At 36.8% G+C, this 24042-nt stretch overlaps 1 long non-coding RNA gene across 1 annotated transcript in view; it reads right to left on the bottom strand.

Annotated features, from left to right (window-relative positions):
* Window positions 1–1582, bottom strand: part of LOC134471995 (uncharacterized) — a 59897-nt gene extending 58315 nt beyond the window's left edge. The window contains exon 1 of the long non-coding RNA XR_010041813.1: window positions 1276–1582. This is a non-coding gene — a long non-coding RNA (uncharacterized LOC134471995). The remainder of the gene's footprint in view (window positions 1–1275) is intronic.
* Window positions 1583–24042: the final 22460 nt, after the last annotated feature.

The raw sequence follows: 24042 nt of genomic DNA, 5'->3' as shown, positions 1-24042 counted from the left end.
TCTTCTGAAACTTATCATCTTCCTAAAAATCAATTTAAAGTTTGCACTCTTAAATTCATTTCATCTGAATAAGGAGCTATTTATATTTCACGTTCACAACTTACTTATTTGATCATCTCAGTATTGTTTCTAATATGTCATGTACATATTTCATAGTCTAACAATGTACATGTAAGAACAAATAAATCACCTTAAAATGTGGTAGCAATATCTACTGAGGCAAAGGAATATAAATAAATGATAAACAAGATAAATTCATTATATGCAGTTTTGTCTTACTCACTATAGAGTGGGGATATGCTTTAATGGAAAAAAATTTTGTTTAAGAGGAATGAAATCAGTCTAGGGGAAGAAAATTACACTAACATTTATTGAGTTCCAAATGATGTGTAAATAATTAATATTTATCTCACTTAAATTCATGTTAGTAGACCTGTGAAAAGGAAACAAAGATAGCTGAAGAACAATCTGAAATAAAGCTAAACCTTTTGCTTAGTTCCAGCTCCCTGGATGAATATCAAATGCACTAAATTAGTAATAATAGCAAAATAATACAATTATAATTATAAATTCTAATAGATACATTTAAAAAGTAAAAAGTGTAAAAATCTCAGAGGTGAAATTAATTTTAATAAAGCATTTAACTTAATATACCTAAAACATCACTGTTTTAGTATGCTGTCAATATGAAAATTACTCATGAGATACTTGACCCTTTTTTGTATTAAGTCTTCAAAGTCGAGTTCACTTTACAATTAGCGCCCTTCTCAGTTTAAAGGAGCCGATGTACTCAGTAGTCACCGTAGGCTAGTGGACACTGCATTGCTCTGAACAGTACAGAGCTTAAAAGAAAACAGGAGGAAGTAACTAAATACGAGGCCACACTGATTTCTCCTGGCTCACTGTGTAAGTTATAACTGCTTCTCTGGGATTGGGTACCTTGTTTTTGAAACACCAGCCTTGGAAGTCTGGCTTCAAGCAGTCTGGGCCAAGATTCCAGCCATCCGAGTCAATTAGTGGGTGAACTTAGTGGCACACAAATAAATTGGCAAGATTCATCTTTGGCGTTCAAGCAAGTCTGCAATCCCCCACAGAAGAGAATGTGAGTTTCTGTTGCTTCATGAAGCACACTGGTTGTTAGTTAGGATAACCATGAATTTTATACAAAACAGGACAGTTCTGAGAGAAGGACAGAGTACAGTTAAAGATGATCCTAGGACGATAGGTATAATATGAGATTGTGGGCTGGCAAACCAGGCCTTCCGGTCACCCTACCTTTAGTCCGCATACATCTCTTCAAAGTTTGGGTTACTGCACAAGTATCTGCAGGACACTCCATAGTGACTTCAGGAAGAAAAGCCAGTTCCTAGGAGTCTACGCACAAAGCCCTAGATTCCACCTAGAGATTCTAGGTCTCATCCCCAAAGTCTGCATTATAAAGGATCTTTACTCCCAGGTCTAATAATATTGCTTTCATGCAATTTGCAGGCTTCCTGTTTTGCAATTTTCCACTCCGGATCTCGCTTAAATTGGGGGTTTAATGAGAAATGGCTGTGGCCGGCTCAGGGAAGCTTCTCTTCGGCAGATTCTCCCAAGCAAACTAGAGGACTAGGAAACAAAGTGTGTGTGGGTGGCCAGGGAGTCCCCCCTCCCCACCTTTCTTTCTTTTTGTTCTTGTACAACAAAAGAAGTACAGCACTCAGCAGTGAGAGCCCCAGGAAATGTTTCCCAGGAGGTAACAGATGGTCCCGGGCCACCTCCACCCTGAGTGAGGGAGGATGCCTGCGGCCCGGAAAACGGAAGGTTTGGAAACTGATTTTGTTTGATTCTTTAATCTTTTTCAAAAAAGGCCCCAATGTGGAAGATTAAAGGATTTTACTTTTGCTCTTTTTATTAAGCCATCAGTCTTTCTCATTTCTTATACTTTTTGAGATATTCAAGTAATATTTAATTTCTTTTATCAGCATATTGTTTAGTGATCAGTTTAGATATTATTATAGACTAGATTTATTGCCTATAATAAATTAGAATTTTTAGCAGTTCCTACACAATGCAAGGACCATAAAATATTTTAATTCCATTTATTTCTTACATCTTTTCATGTTATGATTGCTAGTTCAACCTCCATAAGATATTAAGGTTGTTATTTTATTGTTTTATTCAATCAACATATTTAATTACATGTTTTCCCTTTCCAGAACTCTTCCAGAAATCCTGTAATTTCATTTAAAATAATGTTTTTTCTTCTGAAATATTATTATAAATATTTATTACTGTTTTTTTCTGGTAATTGTTTATTTTTTTCATTTCTATGAATACATCTTCATTTTCTCTGATCTTTGAAAAATATTTTCCACCAATGTAGAATTCTAGGTTTTAGCAGTGTGTAGATACTTCACTATTATATTTTGACTGCCATTACTTATGTGGAGAAATACTTGATTTATACTTGTTATTTTGAAAGTAATTTAGTCTTTTTCTTCCAGTTGCTCAACTATTTTTTTAAAAAACTTTCAGTGGTACTGCATCATATAAAAGTATCACATCTTCCCCCCCCCACATTACAATAAACAATATACTAATTAGTGTCAATTTCCTATTTTTTGAAATTCTGTATTATTTTTATTTTTTTGCTTAAAAAAAAAACCTTCAGTGGTTTGCACACATTATGCCTGTTAAGATTATCTGTGTATTAAATCTTTGTTGCATTCTGAGAGCTTCTTGAATGTGTGTTTCATTTGGATATAGAAAGTTGTCAGTCATCATCCTTTCAAACATTGTGCCTGGTCTATTTTCTCACTAGTCTATTTCTGTAAGCGCATTCACAAATATTAGTTCTTTTTTAAAAACTGTTTTTCAAATATATTTCTACTTATTCTTTATTTGTTTTTTCTTCAATCTGAATCTTCTTTCACTTTTCTTATCTTCTGATTCATTAATTCTTCTGTAATGTCTCATCCTCTGTTAAATTCATTTGTTGAGTTATTAATCTAAAATACTCTAATTCTAAAATACTCTATTGTTTGCTTCTAAAATTTCTATTAGGTTCTTTATTGAAAGAATCCAGTTTCCTCGTTAAAATTTCAAGGCTGTCAAAAATTTATCAAAAATATTAACTGATCAGGATGAATTCTCTTTCTGATAACCTCAATATCATAGAGTTGTCTGTATGGGCAGGGCACTTGCCCAGCTTGCGAGAGATCTAATCCCCAGCACCCTCAAAATACCCCCAACAAAAGAGTTGTATGCCAACTGCATACCCATTTCAATTATTTGCTTTTTCTTTCTCAATTTAATTTTTTTATTTTAAAGAGAAGAAAATGAAAGTAAAGACAATGATACAGAATTTCAAAATGAAGTAATACATTAACAATGATTAATATATTGTATATTGCTATCTTCAAAGTAGTTGTTCAGATTTCAAGATATAGGCACGAAAAGTAAGTCAAACAGTATAAGCACAAACCACTCTTTTTCATTTTTTAATGAACTGATAGAAATTGGTAGTATCATTATCTTAGCTATCATATTTATATACATGTAATTTTTTTCTTTTCTCCTTTCCCCCATCCCAATTGTTCTTTCTTTCTGAGCAGTTTCTTCCCCTTTTACAGAATATATTGTATATTTTGGATCATATTTACTCTTTCAGTTTTTTACACTAGGGAAAAAATATAGTGCATGCAAGTCTGATTTATTTCACTTGTGAGTACAGTCTCAAGCTGTATCCATTTACCTCTACTCAAGTTTATCCTTCTTTATGGCTGAATAGTACTCCACTGTATAAAAATACCACATCTTCTTAAACTATTCCTCATCTGATGGACATTTGGTTGTTTCCAAGATTTAGGTTTTATAAATTTTGCTGCTATAAACATGGATTCACATATATTGCTGTGATAAGACATTTTTAGTTCTTCTGGGAAAATACACAAAAGGGGAATAGCTGGGCCAAATAGAATCTTTAATCCTAGTTTTTTGGGGAATCTCCACACTGATTTCCATGGTGGTTATCAAAATATACTCCCATCAACAATGGAAAGGGTTGCTTTTTCCCCATAGACCCTTCAGCCTTTGTTATTGTTTGATTTCTTGATAACTATTTTTTCCTGCGGTGAGATAGAATCTCAATGTTGTTTTAATTTGCATTTCTTGAATGATCAATGATGTTGAACATTTTTTTCATGTATTTATTTGCCATTTTTATTTCTTCATCTGAAAAGTGGATGTTCATCTCAAATGCCCATTTTTGGTTTGGGTATTTGAATTTGGGGGGCCTGATATTTTTCAGTTCTTTATATGTTCTATATAGAAGTCCTTTTTGGAACAACAGTTGGTTAAAATGTTTTCCTGCTCTGTAAGTTTTCTTTTCACTCCATTGGTGATTTCTTTTGATGCACAAAAACTTTTTAATAAGGTGAGATCCTAGTTGTTGATTCGTTGAAGTACTTCCCATGCAGGCAGTTTAGGATTTGTTCATGGACTGGCTGTCTACTCCTACATGCTCAAGATTTCTACTTACTTTTTCTAATAGATTTAGTGTTTTTGTTTTAATAATTAGATCTTTGACCATTTTTACTTTTATTTAGTGCATGGTGATAGTCATAGGTCTAATTCTAGTCTTTTGCATGTATAAAGACAGTTTTTCCAGCACCAGTTATTAAAGAGGCTTTCTTCCACCTTATAAAAGATAAGGTGGCTGCATGTGTTTGTGGTTATGTTTGCATCTTCTAATCTGTTCCACTGATCCTCAGGTTTTGTGTTTTGTTTCATTTTGTTTGTTTGTTTGCCTGTACCATGTTGAATTTGTCATAGTAGCTGTCTCTCCTCTCTCTCTCTCTCTCTCTCTCTCTCTCTCTCTCTCTCTCTCTCTTTCTTTGGTACTGGGGATTGAACTCATGACCTTTTACTTGCCAGGCAAGCACTTGTGCCACTGAGCTAAACTCCCAGCCCCAAGTGTAGTCTGATTTCAAGCCAGAGATTGTGATGCCTCCAGCCTTGCTTTTGTTGCCCAGGTTTGGCTTTGCTATTTTAGGTCTCTTCTGTTTTCAAATGAATTTTAGGAGTGTTTTCTGCAGTTCCATGAGCTATTCTAATGGTATTTTGATCATTGTATTAAATCTGAATAACAGCTTTGGGAGAATGGCCATTGTCACCATATTGTTTCTTCCTATCCATGAGCAAGGCATATCTTTATATTTTCTGATATCCTTTTCGATCTCCTTTTTCAGAGAAATGTTATTTTCAATGCATGGGTCTTCTACTTCCTTTGTTAGACTGATTCCTAAATAGTGTCTTTTTTTGGATGCTATGGTGAAAGGTATGATTTCCCTAATTTCTCTCTCAGTGAGTTTGTTGTTTGTGTGTGAGAATACTATTGATTTTTGAGTGTTGACTTTGATCCAGCTACATTATTGAATTTGGTTATTAAATTTAGAGGTCTTTTGGTGGTGTTGGGGAGTCTTCTATGTAGAGTATTGTGTCATCCACAAAAAATGATAATTTGACTTTTTCCTTTCCTATCCTTATTCATTTTATTTCTTTCTTAATCTAATTGCTCTGGCTAAAGTTTCCAGAACTACATTGAATAGGGGTGGTGATAGTGGACATCCTTGTCTTGTTCCTGATTTTAGAGTGAAAGTTTTCAGTGTTTGTCCATTTAGTTTGAGATTGGATGTTGGTTTTTCATAGATGGCTTTTATTGCACTGAAGTAAAGACCATTTATTCAATTTTCTGTAGTTTTTGTCATGCATGAGTGTTGGACTTAGTCAAAAGCTTTTTCTACATCTATTGAGATGAGCATGTGATCTTGTCTTTGGATCTGTTGATAATGGTGTATTATGTTTATTGATTTGTGCATATTGAATTATGCCTGCATTACTGGTATGAATCCCACTTGGTCATGGTATATAATCATCTTGACGATTTGCTGCATTTTGTTTGCTGGTATCTTATTGAGGCTTTTTGTATCTATGTTCATTAACGAGATTGGTCTATAGTTCTCTTATTTGGTTGGGTCTTTCTCTGGTTTTGGTATCAGGGTAATACTTGCCTCCAGGAATGAGTTAGGAAGTATTGCTCCCCAAATTTCATTAAAGAGTTTGAAGAGAAATGGCATTAGATCCTCTCTAAATTTCTTGTAGAATTCAGCAGTAAATCCATCAAAACTTGGGCTTTTATTTGTTGGCAAGTTTTTAATTATGTTTTCAATGTCATTAGCTAATACTGGTTTATTTAGAACTTTTATATCTTCTTGATTCTGCTTTGATAATTCATGTTTCTAGAAATCTGTCCATTTCTTCTGTGTTTTCTATCATATGCAAGTAAAAATGTTAAAGTACTGATAAGCTTGTGAATTTTTACAGGCTCTGTAGTGATTTTACCTATTTCATTCCTCATTGCATGAATCTGAGTTTTTTATTTCTTTTTTTGCTGAAGTTGGCTAGGGCTTTATCAGTTATTTATTCTTTCAAAGAACCAACTATTCAATTCATTCATTCTTTGTATTGTTTTCTTAGTCTCAATTGTATTACTTTGTGTTCTGATCTTTAAAATTTCCTCTTGTATTGGCTTTAGGTTTGTCTTGCCCTTCTTTTTTTTGAGGTGCATCATTATGTTGTTTATTTGTGCTCATTCTGTTTTCCAGATATGAGAATTCACTTATAAATATCTCTCTTAGGACTGCTTTTATTGTTTCTTCCAGGATCTGGTATGTTGTATTTGCATTTTTCAAAACTGAAGATACTGTTTAATTTGTTATTTAATTTCAAATATGACCCATTGGTTATTCAGGAAGGAGTTATTTAGTTTCCATATGTTTATGGAGGTTTTGTAGTTTCTTTCACCATTAATTTCCAACTTTTTTGCACTATGGTCAGATAATATGTGCGGGATAATTTCAGTTCCTCTGTAGTTACTTAAATATGTTCTATTGGCTAGTAGATAGTCTGTTTTAGAGAATGTCCCACGTGCAGCTGAGAAGAATGTATATTCTGACGTTACTGGGTAAAGCATTGTATAAATGTCTACTAAGTCCATTTATTCACAGATTTGGCTCAGTTCTGTTATTTCTTCACTGACTTTCTGTCTAGATGATCTATCTTTGTGACAATAGAGTATTAAAGTTCCCCATTACAATTGTGTTATTTCTCATTGGTTGTTTCAGGTCTATTAATATTTCTCTTAGATAGTTTGGTTCACCCATATTTGATGTATTTACGATTGTTATCTCTTCCTCTTGAAGTTTTCCCCTGACAAGCATGTAGTGAACTTCTTTATCTTTTTTGATCACTCTTGATTTGAAGTGTACATTATCTGCAAACAGAGTAGCTAACCCTGCTTTTATTCTGGGTTCTTGTTGCATATTGTTTTCCATACTTTGACTTTCAGTCTATGATTTTCCTTTTGAGTTAAATGTGTTTCTTTTCTTTTCTTTCTTTTTTTTTTTTGTTTTGTTTTTTTCCTTTTTATTGGTACCAGGGATCGAACTCACAACTGCCTGCTTGCAAGGCAGGCACTTATGCCACTGAGCTAAATCCCCAGCCCCAAATGTGTTTCTTGTATGCAGAATATTTTTGGATCTGGTTTCTTAAACCATTCTACCAACTTGTTTCCTTTTATTGGTGATTTGAGGCCATTAATATGGATGGTTATAACTGATACGTATTGGCTTATCTTCATCATGTTATTTTCTTACTGTTGGTTCCCTGCTTTTTCCTTCTGTTTAATTGCTTGCCCTGTCTGGCAGTATCTTTCTATTGTTGTTCTTAGAATTGTGGTCATTTTTATATCTCTGTAGAATATTTTTCAGTAGGCTTTGCAGGGTTAATTTGGTGGTCATGAATTTCTTATTTTATTTTATTTTATTTAAAGAAAGATAAAATAGAAATCAGGCAGAAATAGTACATACTTTCAAAGAAAAGAAATAAACAGTAAATAATTGTTCAAGATAGAAAAGTGGAACATATAAATGGGAATTCAACTGGGGAGACTGCAAACAGTTCTGTTCAGCTATCCAACAAAAATGAAGTAACATGAATATCAATCCTATACACTTAGACATGTATGCATTTATCCATATCTTCATTTATGTTGTGAACAAAACTTATTAGATTAAAATCCTTCTGAACAAAAATGAATAATATTGCTGGATTTCACATCATAACACTCCGGAATCAGCACTGGGTACTGCAGTGCCCCTTTCTTTCCTTCAGAGTATTTGTTCATTTCCTCATGTGTCATAAGATCAGTTCTCATAAACTGTTTATAGGTTTTACGCAAGCATCAGTCTTAACATGTATTTCTATCCTTTCTATATTAGAGGGAGAAACAGAACAAAGCAGGACACAAATAAAAATATTCCTATAGACACATAAAACTAAAAAGACATGAAACTGCTGTATAAGGAGTTCTACCATGGTCACTGTGCTGTTTCTTGTTATCATCAACCAAATTGGCTATATCATCAGATAAAGTATAATTGAACATATCAGTACATAGCAGAATTAGAAGAAATACAACTTTGTAGATAGTGTAGAGCTACAAAACAGATAGTAATCAAATCAGAATAGATATCATGGTGAATCATTATCATTTTCAGTGTAGTTGTCTATACTCCTCAACTTGATACCAGCAACCTAACAGTTTTGATTAAAATCTGTCAATAATAAGCAGTATTCAAGCAAGTCAGATTTAACTAAGATCAGTCGTGATACAACAGTGTAAGTCATACAGGGATCCTGATTGAGTTAATAGGAAATTAAAGATGACCACTGTGCTATGTCCCGATATCTTCGGGACAGCTGTCTGGGCCCTCAGATCCAGTGCTGGTAAACAAACTAGGATGGAACAAGTTCCAACCAAGCAGAGTGGTGCGAGTAATAGGGGTTTTATTCCTGATACACTATTAGCTATATCTTCTGCTGTTTTTTTTTTTTGTTTTGTTTTGTTTTTTGTTTTCCGAAGACAATGCTTCCCCTTTTCTCCCCCAGAATGAACTGTGTATTTTCGGGTCTCCCCATCACTCATGGTTTTATATTGGGGGGCAACCTGCTATTTACCCAAGTATTTCTGAACTTTCTCACTCCTGGGCTGTATTTTCTAGTTATGTTTCTCATTTATTAAAGTCTGTCTGTTCAACATATTCATAAACACTGGCCCAGTTACCACTATTACATCTGGTTCCCTATCACATCGAGTTCCATTTTCTCATATTTGATTTTGGTCCATATAACCTTCTTCAGGCTAATTATATTTCCTATAAAGAGCCTCTTGGTGGACCCTACCTCTTGATCCACTCTGCCTGCGATTCTCTCTTTTTTCCCTTAAGTTAGTGTATTTAAGCCATCTATATCCAACTTTATTTGCCTCACTTCTGTTGAGCTCTTTTTCTGTCATTAGTTGTCTGTTTGTCTTCTTCATTTCACTTTCTGCTCCATTCATTGTGGCCTCTCTGCCATTGTTTCTGGAATCCAGGTACTATTCTCTCTCTTTAGAATGCCCTGCAGTATTCTCTGTAGAGTTAGATTGATGGTTGCGAATTCTTCCAGTTCCTCTTTATCTTGGAAGCACCTTGTTTCTCCATTAATTTCTAGGGACAATTGTGCAGGACATATCAATCTTAGCTGAGGTTATTGTCTTTCAAGGCTCGAATTATTTCCCCCCACGCTCTTCAAGATTTGATGGTTTATGCTGAGAAGTCTGCTGTGATTCTGATGGGTGTTCCCTTGTAAGTGATCTCTTGTCTCTGACAGCTTTTAATATTCTGTTCTTATATTGGATTTCTGAAATCTTGATTATTATAGGCCTGGGTATAGTTCTGTTTTGATTGCAGGTGGCTAAAGTTCTGTATGCCTCATACATCTGAGCATCTTTTCCTTTTCCTATGTTTGGGAAGTTTTCCTTGATTATTTCTGTGAAAAGCCTTTGCAGTTCCTTTGTTTGTACCCCTGCTTCTTCTCTCACATTCTTTATTCTTAAGTTATATATTCTCTTGTCATCTTCTAGCCTTTGTATTGTTACTACTTGTTTCCTTGTTATTTTTAAGAAGTTTTTCCTTTCATGTTCTCACATTACAAATCTGTCCTCCAGTTCAGATAATCTATCCTTAGTTTCTTTCAAGCTGTTATGCCAGCTTTCAATAGAGTTTTTAGTTTTCTGGTAATCTCTTTAAACCTGCTTCATGTATTCTATGTTTTCTCTATTTTCTCCATCAAACAATTCTCTACTTTTTTTCTGTTCTTCCATTCTACCATCTGTTTTTTCTTGGGAAGTGCTTAGCATTTCTTTAACTATTGTACTTATGTCTTGGTTTACTTTGTTAAACACTTCACTTTTGAACTTGTCTATGAGGTCCCGAAGATATCACTTTATGTCTATTGGTGCCATGCCAGATATTGCATGTTTTCTGCCCTCATTCTCCTTTGCATTTACCTTTCCTGGATCAATGTATCAGGATTGGGGACTGAGGACCCTTTCTTGTTGCCTCCTCTTCTCATATTTTTTGTTCCTTCCATACAGGTGTATATAGGAGGCCCAGTTTCTTTCTTTGTTGGTTTCAGTTTGTCTGAAGCATGCTGACTAGGTGGTCCCACCCACTGCAGTGTACTAGGAGGTACAGACCTGTGCAGCCTATGATGGGCCCGCCCCTCCAGGTCAACCTACTGAAGGCTTCACTGCATTAGTGTGCACTGCCAGGCACAGGGACTTGGTTTGGGCAAGCCTATTGGGACTCAGTCCGTGGCATCACCCAGGTCAAGCGCTCCCCACCAATCCCAATTGATAGAGGAATACGTGACTGAAGTCACTACAGTGCCCTGTTCTGGCCAGTCTGCCCAGTCCCAGAATGTCCTCTGTTGGAGCCTCCTTATCTATGGAAGAGTCCCTGTTCCTCTCACTCACTGCAGGTCGATGCAAGTTTCCCCGCCAACTCTGCTCTCAATTCGGTTCGCCGATTTCTGCTCTCAGAGCATTTGCGTCTCTATCCAGACTGCCAATTCAGACACAGCAGCAGCATTCAAGACACACCACGGTATTCAAGCCACGGGTTCCAGCGGCAGCACCAAGACTTTAGCTCTTGCAATTATAGCACTGGGATTGCATTTCCGATTGTTTTCTCTCAGCTTAGTTTGTTCCTGGGTTGGCAGGGTATATCTCCCTCTGCTTAGGATTCCCCACACCATGCCATTCCTGGAATATAAGCTGGCTATCTCAGAGAGCCTCTGTAGCTGCTGTTATCTATCCATCATCCGGTCATGAATTTCTTTAGTTGCTCTTTGTCGTGAAAGTATGTTATTTCTTCATTAATTTTGAAAGATAGTTTTGCCAGGTGCATCAGTTTGAGTTGGGAACTGATTTCTTTCAGGAATTGAAATATTTTACTTCAAGGTCTACTTTATTTGAGAGTTTGTGTTGAGAATTCTGCCATGATTCTGATGGGTTTCCTTTATAGGTGATTTGTTTCTTTTCCCTAACAGCTTTTAATATTTTGTTTTTGTGCTGAATTTCTCAGATCTTGGTTGTTATATGTCTGGGTGTAGATTTATTTTGGTTAGGACTAATTGGAGTTTATATGTCTCACTTATCTGTATGCCCTTTAATAGTCTGTTCTTGTTCTGCATTTCTGGAATCTTGATTATTATATGTCTGCATGTTGATTTATTTTGGTTAATGCTTTTGAGTTCTATATGCCCCACTTATCTTTATGTCAAATTCTTTTTCGATATTTGGAAACTTCTCTGCTATTACTTCTGCAAATAGATTTTTTATGTCATTTGTGTTGATGTCAGCTTTTTAATTGACACCAATTATTCTTATATTGTTATTCTTTGCATTGTCTTGCAACTGTCGAGTTTTATTTTCTGATCTTTTGTTTCATGATCTTTTCTTTTATGATCACTAGCCGTGATCCTGTCTTCAACATCTGAAAGTCTTTCTTCAGTTTCATTCAAGCAGTTTTCCAGTTTTCAATGGAATTTTTAATTTCCTGAATATTTGAGTCGAGTTTATGCATTGTGTTTCTTTCCTATATCGATTATGCAGTCTCTATCCTTTTTCTATCATCATCTATTTTTATCTTTATTCTACATTTGCTGAGCAATTCCTTTCTGAATGTTGACATTGCTTTTTTTACATGAGAGATTATTTTTTATCTGATTTCCTCTATAGCCTCACTGATCTGTTTCTTTATTTTTGGTTGCTATCCTTTCAGAAATTTCGGTGTATGTTTTCCATCTTCCTCCATGTTGCTGTCTCCTGGAGTTATTCCAGGTGGACTAGAGGTCTGCGATTGCATCTTGCTTCTGTGTCTTGTTGTTTTCTATTTCTAAAAATTTTGTTCTGTTTTCTGTATTGATCCTTGTAAGTTTTGGTAGTAGGTAGCTTTATCACTAGTATCAAGGTCTCTCTAGGAAAAGTCTATCCCTCAGGGATGTCTTCTGTGTGTAAGAGGTTCTTGGTTTGTGTTTGTTCCAAGATCCTACCTTCCCAGTGTGAGATGTTGCTATCTATTTGGCTCAGTCTCCTATTCTCTGGTGCTCAGCTGTGGTGAGGTTGCTACCCCAGAGCTTCCCAGTATTGTTCCAGAAAGGACAGTAAATAATTACTACAGATATGGCATCCTACCTAAAGTAGTATAATTAGTAATAACAAGAGCATCAAGTACAGTTTTGAGACTGACAAACTGTGGTAACTATTAATTTTGTACCTTAAACCACAGATGCAAAACCTACAATTATGTAACAGAATTGATTGTAAATTGGGAGCTTGTATTCACCACGGCAGCATGGTTTTACCCCGTGGTGGGGAAATTTCAGAATAGTGAATAAAACAAAGATAACTGGAAAGAAAGTAGAAGCAAGGCTGGAGGACAAAGGATGGTCACAAAAACTTTGGGAAACTAGAAGAGAGAGTAGAAGAGAAAGAATAAGGGAATAAATCAGGGGTTGTCTGAACTTGGTCTCAGGTTTGGGGGATGGAATCAGTTATCTGTGGCTGGAGTGCTTTCTAACCCTTTAGGAGAGAGAGAAAGAGAAAAGAGAGAGAAAGAGAGAGAGAGAATAAGAGAAGAGAAGAGAAATGGAAAAGAGAGAGACAGAGACAGAGAAAAGAAAGAAACAACAGCAAAAGAGAACAGGCGTGGTCCCACCCACCTGCTTCTATTCTATAGGTCTTTGTCCCCAAGCACAATGTTGGTCCATCTAACTTACCACTTGCTGGCTCATGTTATTGTTACTTCAGACTTTTCACCCCGTTTGTCTCACCTGTCCGTCCTGTATACCTTAGTTAGGACCGTATTGTGTCACTGGCATTCCCTGTGGTCTACCTCAGTTTACCTCAGTCCTAGCAGTAGTGAAGGCAGGAGCCATTCTTTGACCCTTTTGGCATGGTTCACCTGGGTTCCTGCTGCAGAGAACATCTCTTTCTCAATTTTTGATCATTTGATCTCTTCTCTGGGCATCCCCAGAAATGTTCCAATGAATAAAGGGTATTACCTGTGAAAAACTGCAGTGCATACAGTGATATATCTTCTTCCATAAAGGAATTATTTTTCTCTTGGCGGTAATTAGGAGTGTGTAACCATGACTGAGCGGAGGACTGAGAGAAGATAAGGCTAAGTATCCATTTTTTGAGGGCTTACTGATTTCAGTTTATCTTTACCTGCAGCCTGCAGCTGGGCTTTGAGCTCCAATTTATGTCTCTATTCACCATGATGTTAATAAGTTTTCTGGGCTTTTTCACCTCTTATGTGTCTCTCTGTTTGTTTTCTAATCATTTGACCCTGCACAATTTAACAACTGCAAAATGTCTTAAAGGGCGAAAAGAACAGAGGTTGCCAATTTGTTTTATTTTTTTGTTTTCCTTCTAGAATATTTATCCCTTCTTTTCTCTTTTGATTATTATATAATGCCTTTACTTTGCTGAATTTTGATATTTGCCTATATTTCACTGATGTTATCAGAAAGAGTTGGTTTGATGTACTTGCGCTCATAAAATGCAGATGAATTATGCTCTTCCAGTTTTTATTTATATATAACTTTCTTAAAATTGCTATTTAAGTATGAAAGAATCTTTCTATGTATGCCAAGTAAAAATAACAATGTGATACCTGTTACTTGGCAACCAAATTTTTAATAGATGACAACTTATGTAGTGATGGTAGAAGGCCAACGGTAGGAGCTCAGGAACAAAACAAGAGACCATGTCACCAGTAAACTATTAGTCCGAACCAAAGGAAAACATCCTGGCGAAAATGCTCTGTGATAGCAGTGTGGGTGTGTGTAGGAGAAGGACAGCAGTTGAGAGATCAGTTATTTTGAGAGAATATCTTTGTCATTCTGGAACTATGACCACTTGTACTCGGTAGCATGATGATTATGCAGTGTTATTTGGTCAAATGAGATGTTGAGTTGGAATCAAATGGTATTAGTCATTCTCTGTGTGCTAAAATTTTGAAAATAAAGCGTAAGTACTGAGTAGCCCTTTCCTTAGATGTTGCAAAGTCAGAAGGGTGTCACTTAAAAGGCAGGCAGGCAGCGTGGTAGCATTCATGTGGAAGTGCTATTTGGGGGGCCCAATCTATAGTGAGGACAGCTGACTGAATGAGGGGAGAGATTAACAAATACAACCTCTGGGGCCTTACCTGAGTTACAGACTTACGGAACAGCTGACTCATTCGCCAGCAATGAAGAGGCTAACCTATTGGCAAATGATGCTACGACTTTCAAAGTGGGTAATACCAGGGAGCACAGCTGAAATAGAAAAGGAGAGAAGAGTGAGGAGGAGAAGTCCTTGAGTCAGTGATTGTCCTGTCATTTCTTAGCTATGTATTCTCTGATTTGCCATTTGTAAAATGAGAATGATACCTACCTTGTAACACTATTATATAGATTAGAAATTGTGTATCAAAATGACAGACAATAAATTACCAATAGATAGCTGGGATTATTTTTTTCTAAAAAAAGTCCAGGACATAATGTATGTTTAATTACTTATTTCCATGCAATAATTTACATAGAAGATAATTTCGCCTAGTGAAATTTCAGTTTTTATATTAGAAGAATCATGTGATACTAGCAAAAAGTGGGATAATGATTTCATTAAAAGAATTCATAATAATTATTCCAAGAGCTGTTAGAAATTTCTCATAGGGAAAGGAACAATTAAAAACTGCAAAGTTAAAAAAGGAAATAAAAGTGAAGATAGTCTTTGTAATTATTATTTGTATTCCATTTATTACTTTAACAATGGGACTTTGATGTAGGCTTAGTTTTTTTGTCATTGATAATTAAAGTCACAAAGATTAGTTTGTAGCACAATGACCTTAACACTGTTGATCAGCATGCTATTTCTTGTACCACACCTTTAGTGATTATTTAGAAATTAGAACATCTATTTTATGGACCCTACTGTCATGAAAATGTGTCTGCCACCTTTTTATGTTCTCAACTAGCCTTCTCATTGGGTTTAGAAGCCACTGCCTATATAATCACTCTGGTTACATCCATTTACCTATAAAAGCCTCAGTGTGATCCCTCTTTATAGCTGAGTAGTACTCCATTGTAGAAATATACCACATCTTTTTTATCCATACTGCTGTTGATGGCCGTTTGGGTTATTTCCAAGATTTAACTATTACAAATTGTACTGCTATCAATATAGGTGCACATATATTGCTGTGGCATTAAGTTTTCAATTCTTCTGGGAAAATACTCAGATGGGGAATAGCTGGATTGAAGGGGATTGCCAGTCCTAGTTTTTTTTTTTTTGTTTGTTTGTTTTTTTTTGAGAAATCAACACACTGATTTCCACAGCGATTGTATTGGTCTACACACACCCAAATAGCGGAGAAGAGTCATTTTTCCCCCACAGCCCCACCAGCATTTGTTACTGGTTGATTTCTTGATAGCAGCCATTCTTTCTGGAGTGAGATGGAATCTCAGTGTTGTTTTAATGTGCAGTTTTCGAATGACTAGTGATGTTGAACATTTCTTTATGTATTTATTTGCCATTTATAGTATTGCTTCATCTTAGAAATGTGTGTACATCTCAGATGCCCATTTATGAACTAGATCTTTGAATTTGAGAGCCCTGATATTTCTAAATTCTTCATGTCCTAGATACGTCTTTTACCTGAGGGACAGTTGGCTAAAGTTTTTTCCTATTTTGTAGTTTTCTTTTCACTCTGTTGGTGATTTTCGATGGGCAAAAACTTTTTAATAAGATGAGATCCCAGTTGTTGATGCTTTGAAGTACTTCCTATGTGGTTTGCATTTTGTTCATGAACGCTTTGCCTACCACTATGTCTTCAAGATTTCTGCCTTCCTTGTCTTCCAGAGATTTAGTGTTTCTATACTCATAAGTGAAATAAAGCAAACTCACATGTGTAAATATTGTATTGTCTCCCTAGTATAAAAAAAATGAAAGAGTAATAAGATCCTTTTTCCTTTTTTATTGGTACCAGGGATTGAATTCACGACTGCCTGCTTGCAAGGCAGGTGCTTATGCCGCAGGGGAAAAAAAAAGAGTAATCACAATACCTGTACAACAGGTATTGTGATAATGAAAGGGAGAGAAAGTATTCAAAAGGAAAGAACAACCATTGTCTCAGATTTCACAAGGTGTTACCACTCACGTTTTCTGGGGTATTCTCTCCTTTAGAAAATGAGATTCCTTTTTTTTTTTTGAATGTGAGATTCTTGATTTGAGAATGTGAGGGTGTATGTGGGGAACATAACTTCAGATTACTCTTTACTAAACTCACTGCCTTCATGATTTTATCCGGACGATGGCTTTGTATAACTTCTACCTATTTTAACTTGTCTAAAATGCTGTGGTAGCTTGACTAATGGGTTCTAAATATATCTAGATCCTAATTCTTGGAAACTGTAAATGATGCTAATATGAAAAAAAAAAGACCCTGAAAATGTGATTCAGTTTAAGATCTTTAATGAGAAGATGTCCAGGATATTCAGGGTGAGTCTTAGTATAATTACAATGTCCCGATAAGAGACAGATAAAAGCAGATTTGACCTATAGGGACAGAAGGCAATGTTATAGTTAAAGCAAAATGTTATCTATTGTGAAATCTGAAGATAATGGAAAGATCCAAGAAATGAAAATTGCAAGTTGCATTTCCTTGCTAGAAAAGGCAAGGAAATGCATTCTCTTACAGGACTTCTGAAAGCAGTGTGGGTTTGGTTTCCATCTTGGAGACCATTTGGAGTAAATCATCAACAAGCATATGAAAACATGGGTTTCATTACCAATTATTAGGGAAATCCAAGTCTAAATCACTGTGGCCACTATAAAAAATAGAAAGTCATTACCAAACATGTGGAAAGATTGAAGCCTTTGTGTGCAAGTTGATAGGAATGTTAAATAATGCAGCTGCCTTGGAAAACAGTAGATAAGTCTCTTTAAAAATTAACATAGTAGCACTATATGTACTACTAGTGTGTGGCACACTCCTACAATGCCAGCACGCCAGCACTTGGAAGGCTGAGGCAGGAGAATTGTTTGCAAGTTTGAGACCAACCTGGACTACAAAGCGAGCCCAAATCCAGCCTGAACCACATAGTGAGATCTTGTCTTAAAAAGACAAAACAAAACAAAGCACCCCCATAGAATTATCATGTGATTCAGCAGTCTCACTGCTGGATATGTAACTGAAAGAATCAAAAAAACTAATTTTGAAATGATAATGGCATCTACCAATATTCACTGCAGCATTTTTCACAACAGTCAGGAAGAAAATACTATCTAAATGGATGGGGAAAAGCTGGTGATGCATATGATGAGAATATTATTTATTTTTAAAAGGAAAGAAATCTCGTCACATATTACAACAGGGATTATCACAAGGGGCTGATACTATATAAAATAAACCAGCTACAAAAAGACAAATGATGTCTGATCCTACCGTTGCAAGGTACCTACCTCAAGTAGTCAGATTCACAGAAACAGGAAGTAAAATGGTGATTAGTAGGGCAAAGAAAGAAAGAAAGAAAGAAAGAGAATGAGGAGTTAACAGGTATAAAGGGTTGCAAGATGAAAAGAGTCCTAGTGATGGTTGCATATCAATATGACTATACTAAATACTTAACTATATGCCTAAAAATACTAATGCTTGTTTTGGGGAAGTTTTAAAGTTACCTCAATTGGAGCCAGACAGATCCACCTTGCCTGCCGGGTGCCTCCACCAGAAGGCCCTTTCCTATGGGCACACAGCACCGGCAGAGAGAGCCATACAAACCTACCTCTGCCTGCCACGCAATGTCACCAGGAGGCCCTTCCCTTGGGTGGCTAGCACTGTCTAAGAGAACCAGCAGATCTGCCTTCGTCTGTAGGGAGCTGCCACCAGAAAGCTCCTTCCTGCAGGTGGTCAGTAGGAGCAGGGACACATAGCCAGGTAAACCCTGTGTACCTGTAGGCCACCATTGGTGGCCCTTGGTTCCTTTGGGCAGCCATCACCCAATAGTGGAATCAGATAAATACACCCCTGTGTGTCTGTCGCCATCATGGAAGTCCCAGTGTACACACAAAGGCTGAGTGAAGCAGCCCCACCCATCTCCATACATCCTTGATCATCAGGGAAGTCCCAGTGTAGCTGCACAGGTCTGGAGAAGCCTGTTGCACATTCTGCTACCTCCCTGGGGTTAGGGGAACCCAGGTGACTGTCCTATACCCCTACAGCATGGAGGGGCAGCCAATATGGGAAGTGCCTGGGGCCCAACAACGAACTTGTCTGGAGGAACCCAGAAGAATGTCAAAGATGAAAGATCAAAAGGCAATCTCAGACCTCCAGCACACACAGAACAAGTCCGGGAGATACAGTCATGGAAGAAAATGGAAGTCACACAGCTGAAATCTCTGAGAGGATAGCAGCTGAAATAAGGAAACAACTTCATGAGATTGTAAAAGTAATCAGATCAGAAATAATGTCTCAGGTAAAAGAAGAAATCACAAACATACTGAAAGAATTGTTTAACAGGTCTAAAGAAGACAGACAAAAAAGAGGAGCATAGGAAAATGATGGAAATCTTGAATGTATATAGAAAAGAATTATAATGCATGAAACAGATTCAAAGAGAGATCCAGGAAATTAAAAATTCAATGGAAAGCTGGCAAAATTGCTTGAAAGAGACTAAAGATAGACTTTCTGCCCTTGAAGTTAGGATTCCAGCTAGTGATTGTGAAAGGAAAGATCTCTTAAAAACAACATAGAATCAGGAAATAACAACTCAATGGCTGCAAGATGATGCAAAGAAGCATAATTTAAGAGTGATAGGTGTTAGTGAAGAAATAGGGATCAACAAATGAAATTAAAAGGCTACTTGCAGATATAATAGAAGAAAACTTCCCAAACACGGGAAATGGATCTGGCATGCAGATAAGCGAGGCATATAGGAGTCCAACTAGCCATAACCAAAGTAAATCTACACCCAGACATATAATAATCAAGATCCCAGAAATTCAGCACAAGAATAGAATATTAAAAGCTGTTAGAGAAAAGAAACAGATCACAGTGTCCCAAATGAGGCAAAATCTTTTTAATACTCTATACCAAAAACATATTTAGCTGGAAAGGAATTTCATAGACTGAAAATCAAAGGAGAGAAAACAATTGTTTCAAGTGACAGGAGACCAAAAAAAAAAAAAAAAGAAAGAAAGAAAGAGTAACCTGCCCATCAACCACAGAATGGGTAAGAAAGATATGGTATTTGCATCCAGTGGAAATTTACCCAGCTATAAAGTAGAGTAATCTCAAGACTCCTGTAGGTAAATGGACCCAGCTGGAGATTATGTTCATGGGTGAAACAGTTCAAACTCATACAGGTGAACCCTGGCATAAGAAATAGAAGGGGTTAACAGGATCCAAAAGCAAATTCAGTACTAGTAAGTACATTCCCACTGATGTACATCCAGTCTCTGGTTACTGAGATCCAAATTTTGACATTAACTTTTATTTCTCTCTTTCTCACACTCAAAGTTTGTTGAGAAAAGAAAATTGCATTGAGTCTACCTAAAGCATTTTCCTAAGTCTGACTTTACTTCAGCATCTCCCCTGTTGCCCCAATTTCTAGTAAACAACACCTCTGGTCTCAGGAAGTCACCCTGTACTCAGCTCTTCTTTACTGGCAAGAATAGTTTTGTAGAGGTCTGAGCAAGACTGTGTCACTGGTTGCTTCAAACATTTCCAAGATTTGTTGTTGTTTAGTTGCAGTAGAATCACCTGTTATGTACCATGGTAATTATTTTTAAGTGTATAGTTAATATTTCTAAGTACATTCACCATGACCTACAACTAATCTCCAGAATTCTTTTCATTTGTAAGACTAGAACTTCATACTCATTTAAACAATTTCTAGTTCTCCCTTCCTTCCATGACCTGGAAACCACCCTTCGATTTTCTGTCTCTATAAATCTATTTGAGACAGGTACTATGTTTCAGTAGGACAATGGAGCATTTGTCTTTTGGCTTATTTTGCTGAGTGTCATATCTCCAAGTTTCATCATGTTGTAGAGCACGACAGGATTTCCTTTAAGGATGACTAATATTAAGTATAAATACCACTTCTTTTTGTACCAGGAATCCATTTATCTGTTGATGTACACTTGGGTTGCTTCTAAAGCTTTTCATCGTGGTTGAGTTAAAATTTTGAAGTCTTTACAAGTTTTCACAGCCCTCAGTGATCTGGCCAATGGGGACCACTTTGGCCCCTTTCCCTATAAAGCCCCTCTTCAACTACTGCCCGTCTCGGGCCCATGTTGTTTCTTCTTTCTGTGGGACTCCAGGTCTTCTGTCTGATTGGTCCACATGGCTACTCCCTAGGGCTTTCCCTAGGGCTGACCTCCAGTGTCCCCTTCTGACAGCAGGCTTCCCTGATTGTCATAAAACAGCATTGTTGCAGCCTCCTCTGTCACCAGTGAAGCATGGTGATTCATTTTAATCCATAGGATGTACTGCCAGAACTATTTACATTTTCATGAGTATGTTTATTATCTGTTTCTCAGCCAGAATAAAACTCTGGGAGGGCAAGATCTTATCTCATTCAGTGCTATTCGTATGTCCCTAAAGCAGGAAATCCCACCTAGTAAAAATTCACTAGCTGTTTCACAATATTGAATGAAGAAAGAAGTCATGTTTAGCAATTAAGTTTGGGATTTCTGTAATCAAAGCAGGTTTATACTTCCAGAAAACTAAACAGAAAGTATGCAATGTTCTCAAACACTTACTTCCCTCCGCCTAGTTTTCTGTTATTAACACTTTCCATTAGTGCTATATATTTGCCACAACTGATGAACCAACGTCAATACAGGATTATTAGCTAAAGTCCCTACTTTATATTAGGACTCATTCTTTGTGTTATACAAAAGCATAATGACACGTATGCATGATCACCGCATCATACAAAATGGTTTCACTATCCTGAATTCCATGTGTCTCCCCGTTCACCTCTTTCTCTGTGTCACTAACCCCTAAAGGATTGAGTGTTTCAACTTTATGTGACTAGACAACTAGACTCAAGAACAGATAAGCAAAAGCCTATGCTTGTATTTTCTGCCATTCCTAGCACGGCCTTCATGTCTGATATTTTTGCTTTTTAAATCTATTGAGGAAAAGCAATATTCTTCTTGACTTAAAAAAAGGAACACCTTCACCTAATGATGTTCTGTCTCATGCTGCTCTCAGAAAGATTGCTTGATGCCTAATTATCACTCAGCTGTGGTCCCTGATGCTGACATCTGAAAGCTGTGATTAACATTGGGGACACCGAGAAATAGACTGTCACATAACTTCATTTTCTTCAACACTACGGTATCTTTTATTTTTTAAAATTTTATTTTAAAGAGGGTAAAACTAAACATAACAAAACAGAACATAAGAAAACAATGTAAGAGACACAGATTTCAAAGCAAGACAACCAGAGCTCTTCACTATCTATCATATTGTCTCTTGTTTTCTTCCAAATAGTTGTCCATGTCTTCACATACATTGAATTCATACCAAACATCATAGTATAAAACTGATCAGAATAGGATGACGAAGGCATTTTAGCTCTTCAAGACCAGACATGGGATTATATTTTATATTGCCAAAAGCAGAGAAGACTTTTCAATGCTAAAGCAGATCATGCACTCAAGAAAGGAAATTGTCTATATTCATGGGATAATCTGAGTTCATAAGAATAGTTTCTCATTGGAAATTGCTTGCCATGTCCAAAACACACATATATGTGTCCCATGCACTCACCTGATACGAGTGTTGCCAATTCTTCTTCCCTCCTCTTCCTCTGTGACATCTGTGGCCCAGGGACAATCAGTCCTCCTCTTTCAATTTCTCCACAGTTCTTAATAGTTAATTATAATGTAAGACTCTTCATCTTTCCACAAGTGGCAGGTTCCTTCTTAAAAGCAATAATTTCATCTAGAGGTCCACAGTCTATAATAATTTGTTGCTCTGAGAATTGTTAGTCAAAAGAATGGACTAAGATCTCTTAAACCTAGTGTGACAGAGTTGATCGGAGTGAAAGCCAGGTTGTCCTGGCTTCTTCATGTCTGGAGTACATGGTGTAACCAGCCCACCAACAGGGCATCTCAGGACTGAGAACCTCCGGGGAGAGAGCTAGTTCTACACAACCTCCTCTCTCCTGCCCATGTTCTGCTAAGACTTTGCTTCTCCATCTTTACAATTTAAAATATCCCCTTTTTAGGAAGCCTTCCCTAGCCAACCAGACTGTCGACTCCCTTGTTCTTTCTTCCTTTAGTCTCCTAATTTCTACTAGTTCCTACATCACGTGGAGTGTTCCTTGTCTAATATTTATCCTACTTGCTTGCTTAAATTTCAGAAGGTCAAAGACCATCTCTGTTATGATTGCCTTTGTAGTTAGGCTCAGTTTCTATACACAGGGATCAAAATATTTAAGTTAACAAATTATGTGTATGCAAATACCTACTCGGTGATCCCATTAATTCGTGCATTAAATTTAATGCATTACAAACTATGACTTTCATTTTGAAGCCTGTTTTTCATTTACCTGACCTTAATACATATATCATTTTTATGTGTTTGATTTTATCCCTGACGCTCACGTGTTGAAGGCTTAGTCCCCATCTGACGGCACTATTGAAAAGTGGTAGTAATTTTGTCAGGCGGGAACCTCCAGTTGGACAAAGTAGGTCTTTGGCACCTTGAAGGCTGTGTTTGCTCTCTCTCTCTCTCTCTCTCTCTCTGTCTCTCCTTCTCCCCCTTACTCCTCCCTCTTCCCCTCCCCCTCATTCTTCCACTTCTCCTCCTTCTCTCTCTATCACAGCCACCTCGCTACTGCCATGAATAAGCAATTTTGCTCTTCTACACTCTGTGCAATGATGCTTCTGCTTCACCACAGAAGCAATGAACCCATATCTCTGAAAGTGTGCCCAAATAGCTCTCTCCTCTTCTCTCCGCTCAGACTGTTTGTGGTAGGTATTCTGTCACAGGAATGCACAGCTGAGTAACATAATCATCATCCCTTCAGTTGCTCAGACAAAAATCTGGTTAGATGATCTTGATTATTTTCTTCACTACACCTTTATCAGAAAATCCTTACTCTTTCAAAATTCATCTCAGTTGAATTACATCCATTTCTATCACCACTGTCTTACTTTAAATGACCAGCATTTATTTCTCATCTGAATGGCTACAAAGAGTTTCTTGAAAGGTCTGTTTCCCCTGTTGGTTTCTTCTAATCCACTTTCCACACAGCGGTCCAAATGATCTTTGCAAAACTTAAAGAAAACTATGTCATTCATCTGCTCGTTAAAGGTTTCTCAGGTATAAAGCTCAGTCATATCCTGGCCCACCCTTCCTGCTCCAGTTCAACTTCCTGCCATTCTGCCTCTCCATTTGTCTGGAACTTCACTTACTCCAACTTTATTCTAGGTCGTTTTGCTGCTTAAAGGTTATTTATTGCTTTTGCTTGCAAAATTCCTTATCCAGATCTTTAAAGGATTGTTTTCTTCTTATCCTTTGGGCCTCAATTTAAATAGCATTTCCTGAACAA

Source organism: Cavia porcellus, unplaced genomic scaffold (genome assembly GCF_034190915.1).
Source record: "Cavia porcellus strain 051 isolate PalLab524CR breed Dunkin Hartley unplaced genomic scaffold, mCavPor4.1 scaffold_21, whole genome shotgun sequence".
NCBI classification, from domain to species: Eukaryota; Metazoa; Chordata; class Mammalia; order Rodentia; family Caviidae; genus Cavia; species Cavia porcellus.
The sequence above is the reverse complement of the archived record's forward strand: the minus strand, read 5'-3'. Positions and strand labels throughout refer to the sequence as shown.